Source organism: Rhipicephalus sanguineus, chromosome 8, assembly GCF_013339695.2.
Source record: "Rhipicephalus sanguineus isolate Rsan-2018 chromosome 8, BIME_Rsan_1.4, whole genome shotgun sequence".
In the NCBI taxonomy this organism is placed as follows: Eukaryota; Metazoa; Arthropoda; class Arachnida; order Ixodida; family Ixodidae; genus Rhipicephalus; species Rhipicephalus sanguineus.
In genome coordinates, this window is record NC_051183.1 from 9,967,537 (window position 1) to 9,973,750 (window position 6,214).

Consider the following 6,214-nt stretch of genomic DNA (forward strand, 5'->3'; position numbering starts at 1 on the left):
GCAGAACCTCCACCCGTCGAAGCGTCTGCGAATTGATTTGACACCTGTTTTATTCCTTGTTTGAAAGGTTAGAAAACGCAAAGACTGCGAAATATGGAGAACGGATGTTCTCATGCGATTAAAGTACCACCACTTTGGGGATATCTTCATTGGTTTATTTCAGTTTACATACATCTTTTTTGTTTCTTTTTGTTTATTTATAGCCACTTTGGTTGGAGGCGTAGCTTCCGCATACATTGTGTACACTGTAGGCACAGCGTATAATGTATTGTCAATGAGTTCTTTGAAAATTTTGCAAAATGAAACTTTACCCCACCCCTAATGGGGAACCCTGCGAACCGCCACTATATATTGTATCGTGAAGAACTCTCGTTTTGAAGTGGAGCCTGTAAAAAATTAGGTTGTTTTGTGTTTCACGTTTAAACCTTATACTGAACCGATATCTGTGCGAGTTATGCATATCTCACGAAACCAACCAGTCTTGCACACGGTGGTGCAGCCAATCCGTTCCACGTACGGTAAACCTTGCCAGAGCCGGTTAATAAACCGCGTCTTCTTTTGCGGAGAGCCTACGTAACCAGATCTTCCGGGTTTTGTACATGTCGTTATTCATGCAAGGGTTGTCTGAAACACACGCTCCCTTTGAATGCGGAAGCTGCAACGTTAGCACTTCGCCAACGTGAATTCCGTCCTTCGCATCTTTGTTCTTTCATTTTTGCTTTTTTTTTTTGTCCGCCATGCTACTGCTAAACTCGGCTCACGGAAGTGTATAGCTGGTCTCTTTCTTCTCTTTCGTTTACGAGGTATTCAATGCACTATTTTATTATTATTTTTACGCCTTGCATGTATATGTGCACGCGCGAACGTACATAAAACGGAGTAGGATCCCCTCTGCACGTCGAAATAACATGATGGCTACGCCCCACTACAGCCCTGTACATAATTAAAAACCTTCTCACTGCTCATTCTTGCATAAATGGATGTGCTCATTGCCCGGACAAACAACACCTTAATTATACAGAAGATGATAACCACGAAAACACACAAACCATTTAAACCAAACCACGCGAACAAACCAATGTGCGCGTGCACTGGTTGAAGTTCGTGTGAAAATTCAATGAAAACATCACTCTGCGTTATACACACGAATGTCGTGTAATATTGTTCTTGGCTGCACGAGTTAAGGACTGCGTTGTAACTGCCTGACCGAAGACAACTTAAAGACATAACTAGTTACAAGCAACGCATACAAAATGTACCGTAAGAATGAGCTGCAATTAAGCGCAACTTACAAGCGCGAGAATTAGCAGTTAATAATAATATCTGAGGCGGTTCACGCCCCAAAACCACAATATGATTTATGAGGGACGCCGTACTGGAGGGCTCCGGAAATTTCGACCACCTGGGGTTCTTCAACGTGCACCTGAATCTAAGTACACGAGCCTCAAACATTTTGGCCTCCATCGAAAATGCAGCCGCTGCGGCCGGGATTCGATACCGCGACCTTCGGGTCAGCAGTCGAGCGCCGTAACCACTTGACCACCGTGGCGGGGCGAGAATTAGCAGTTGACGACAAAGACGCAAAATTCCGCAACTTTACAATAAAAGGACATGGATGTTGTGATCGACGTTCAGTGGTCAGCGGAACCATGTGAATAGCAATAAGTATTGGCTTGCTGAATTATACACGAACAAGCACCCCCCTTCCCCTCATTATGTGCACATGCAGCTGTAAATAAGAGATATTATGCACGCCTATAGCACGCGCGTTGGAATCCATGGGAGATGAAGCTTCAATGCAACTGCACATGATGAAATGTTTGTATGACAAGATAAGCCGAAATGGAAACCACCGATACTATAGCAGGACGCGGGCGGTGCATGCGTGACGCTACCCGAGGGAGGAACGATTGGTGTTACATAAAAGGATGACGCACTACAGAGAACGCTCAGTATACATTCCACGAGTTTGAGATCCTTGAGGTGGCGAAGATGAGGCGGGTGCTCTCTTTACGTTAAAAAGAAATGTTTTGTTTTAGACTCGCACGAAAGAAGCAAGCTGCTGGCAGGGTCAATGAATTCTTCAAGGTCGCAGTCCCGTCACACGTTTATCGCCGTTTCCTTTGCTATTTTTATATCGTGTAACGATCTTGTTTTAATGAACATTCAGCATAAACTTCTGCTGTTCTTTCGCGCATGCGGAAATATGCTCGTCGTGTGATTCCTTTTATTTATTTTTTTTTTTTTTGTCATTTGTGGGGGAGCGCTTGTATTGTCAGCGTCTGTGTATATCCGTCTCGCGTGTTGCACGCTTTTAACCTTTTGAGTTGAATGTCGGGCATCGACATAGCGAGTGTATGCAGGCATTCGCATTTTACGCATTTCGGGCGCACAGAGCCGCGATGAAGACGGTGTGTATGTTTATGTAAAAGAAAAGTCAGTATCGAGTTCTCGTGTATCGAGAAGCCTGCTCTGTCCTCTCTCGAGATGATACAGGGGCAGTGCTTTTATTCGCGGATCACCTCGGGGTGACGGCACTGCGATCACTAGTAACTGACGGGGCTTAACATCCCAAAAGCGCGATGCCAGGGACGCCGTACAGTGGGGGCCTCCGGAAATTTCGACCGTCTGGGCCTCTTAAACGTGCACCTAAACTATAAGTACACTGGCCATTTTCGCCTCCATCGAAAGTGCGGCCTCCGCGGCCGGCATTCGATACCGCTACCTTCGGGTCAGCAGTCGAGCACTACGATCACTGTTGCAAATGATGTAGAGATTTATACACCCCCCCGCCCCCCACCCTTTCCAAAAAAAAAAAAACCTCTCCCCAAAAAATTACCCCCCCCCCTCCCCTAGAGAAATTATCCCACACAAAACCACCCTCTCCCCTCTTACAGACAAGCACTCATACACGCCCCCCCCCCCCCCCCCCCCCCCGTCCCTCCTTTCCAAGGTAAAAGGAAAAGAGAAAAACCTCTGAAATCATGGGAGGTGGTCCGGACACACCCCCCCCCCCTCCCTCCTGAGATTTATCTTTCAGACGACGTATTTGAATAGCTTGACAGCTAAGTACAGCGCATTCTGTACAAACCAACTCTGAAATATGAAGCCCTCCTAAAGAGCAGAAACGAAGTTGAAAAGTGCGAGCTCCTTCTCCTTTCGAAACGCACTGTAGCACGAGCTTTCTCAAATGCCACGCGATACTTCCGACGTGCCGCAAATGCTTGCTATGTCGAGCTTTGAAATTGCAAGGTAATAAGCAATCGCCTGTCATCTACCGTGATTTATTTAGGTGGATTTCGTGGAAGCCATTGACGATGAAGTATATATCCGATCGCTCGAATATGATTTATTAAGAAAAAAAAAATCACCGGTAAACATCAAAATCTTTTGCAAGAAACTTTACAGGGCCAAATCGTGGGAGGCTATTTCTAACATGCAAATAGAGCTGAAGTTAAAGAAAAGCCGCACCTTTACGCGTTACTCAAAAAAACAGCGCTATAGAGTTTTCATTTGATGGTTTAAACTGATTAAAAATTTTCTCAGTGCGTGCGCCGCGATTTCATTTTTAGGCTCTCTAAAAATATTGAAAGCCAATAAAGCTGAGGACTATGCTGGTCGAATGAATACATTCATTTCCTGGGTGGTCATAACTCATATTGTAAAGAATATTTTTTTATTCGAGATTATGTTACGCCTGTTTATTTTGTAGTGTGCGCCTGCGTTCGATATGTCTGCCGTTCGACCTGCTTCCGAGAAGACTCAATAGCACAATTCAATTACGTAAGGTGTGTACCCATGATCGTCTTTTTTTAAATTTCGTTTCTGTACTTTATTTTTATTTTATGTTATAATAAAAAAATGCTATATTTATAAAGACACAGTGGTCGTCATGGCAAGATGTGCACCCCTCGTAGTGAACGTTCTAGATTTACGCCACTGAATGCGCCGCTAGGGGTTTGCTTCCCATCGATGGGGGCGAAATGCAAAGAACACCCGTGTACTTAGATTTAGGTGCACGTCAAAGAACCCAAGGTGGTCAGACGCCCCCCAGCTATGACGTGTCTTACGATCGTATCGCGGTACTGACGCGTAAGCTCCCGTAATTTTATTTTATTTTATTTTTTTAGCAGTGACGTACACTCGACGCCAAAATTTGAGAGACCACGAGACACACAAGCAAAAGCTGAATATTTTCTCTGCTTCGGCGGGCAGCTGCGAATTTATATTTGCGGCCGGTTCTAAAAGCGTGCTCGCAACATGTGCTGTGCAGTTCGACCGATTATACAGACACAAATTGCTAGGAAAAGCAGTTTTCTCAGGTCTATATTGCACCCTAAACTTTTGACGCCGGCTGTACAACGCGTTTTGCTTCGTGAAGGTGTGAGTGGTCGTGCATCTCTGTGTGTGTTTAGCTACGATTCTGCCGAGCTCGGTTCGTCTTGCCGCAGCAGAGTTTGCCGAGCACCCCGAAGTATTCGTGGAAAGAGGGAGAGAGATCCTGGAAACGGCCGCCGCCCAGGCCTTGTGACGCCCTCGTCTGCCGCGCATGTCTCTACACGTTCTTCGACAGCTCATCCGATCTCCCACGCCGCGTAAAATATACGAGCGCCTGTCGACGGCATTGACCGACAGTCAACACAAATTGAAAGGTTAAAATAGGGCGAGACATATACGAGACGGATATACATTGACACTGACAATACAAGCGCACTCTGAGAAAAAAGAAAAGTCCTTTGACTTCTTCTTTTTTTTTTTTTTTGAGTTCTCGCTTGCCATGTATAATGTTCTCTCTCTATATATAGAGGCACGTGAACTCTCTTTGCCGAGGAGTCGTGGGTCCCACAAGAGAGTTAAATTAGCGTGTCTCTTTACGGGGGTTGAAGTACTGATTCGTAAGATTAATAAATCCAAAAAAAAGTAATTGATTCCATCACTCATTACCGCAAGACGTAATTTATTTACATTAATTCAGTTACTGCAGTTTTATTACTACTAAGCATGCTTTTAACTGACACATCAAAAGAAAAACGAATATCCCGCCGCCCCATGCGCGAACGAGCAGCTCATTATCGAGCTGAATTTGGACAAAAACGCCATCGTTACACGGGATAAAATAAATAAATAATAATAATATCTGGGGTCGAACGTCCCAAAACCACGGTTATGAGAGACGCCGTAGTGGAGGGCTCCGGAAATTTCGCCCACCTGGGGTTCTTTAACGTGCACTTGCGGGATAAAGAAAGGAGAACGAAGTGATAAACATATAACAAGACCGCGACCTTGAAGAAGGATTCGAGCAGTTTCTTGTTTCTTCGCAAATTAAAACATTTATTTTTTTAATAAAAGTTAATCAGCGCTAATTTTTGCAAGAACGACACAGAAAGACATGACAGGACGGGCGCTGCAGTGTACTGCAAAGTTATTGAAAACATACGCACGCTAGACTCGACAACAATTAAGATCCTGGGCGCATGCGCATTCATCGCAGTAGATTAATGAAAGTAAATCCAACAAACGCACATTGCTAAGTAGGCGATAAACACTTATGTGCATTCGCGTAAGACGACTCGAAGGCGAAAGCCATATTCTTCATCCTTTTCTCAGCTGATGTAAATATTGGATGTTGGACGACACCTGGATGACGTCAAATGGTGACGTCATCACGTGATGATGATTTTTTGCATCGCTCGTGTTGACTTTTTTGCGTTTTACGAGGCTTTATTTCGCCTCGATAAGTAGTTTTTGACCACCTGGAGTTCATTAAGAGGCGCTTGAATCCATGTGCATGGGCGTTTCCGCATTTATCAGCCATCGAGATGTGGAGGCCGCAGAACCCTCAAGCGCGGAACCCTCACTATTAGCGACGACGCAGCATCAATCACAGTCACGAACTTGCAATACTGTGTACACAGGGGCGTAGGCAGAAATTTCTTTCGTGGGGGGGGGGGAAAGGCACGTCCTCGATCTGAAGTGGGGGGCCGGGCAGGCAAGTGTGGTCGAGTGTCATTTTGTGCCCTGTAACCCATTGCGGAAAAATAAAAATTCGGAGGGGGGGGGGAGCATGGGTCCGGCGTGTCGCTCCTGGCTACATCACTGTGTATACATCACACGTATTGTGGCGTTGCTAGAAGTAAACCTGTGCACTGTGGAGTGATATAATCTTGCGTTTAAAGTAAATTACTAATCTTCTACGTCAAAGGCCAGAAGAGTA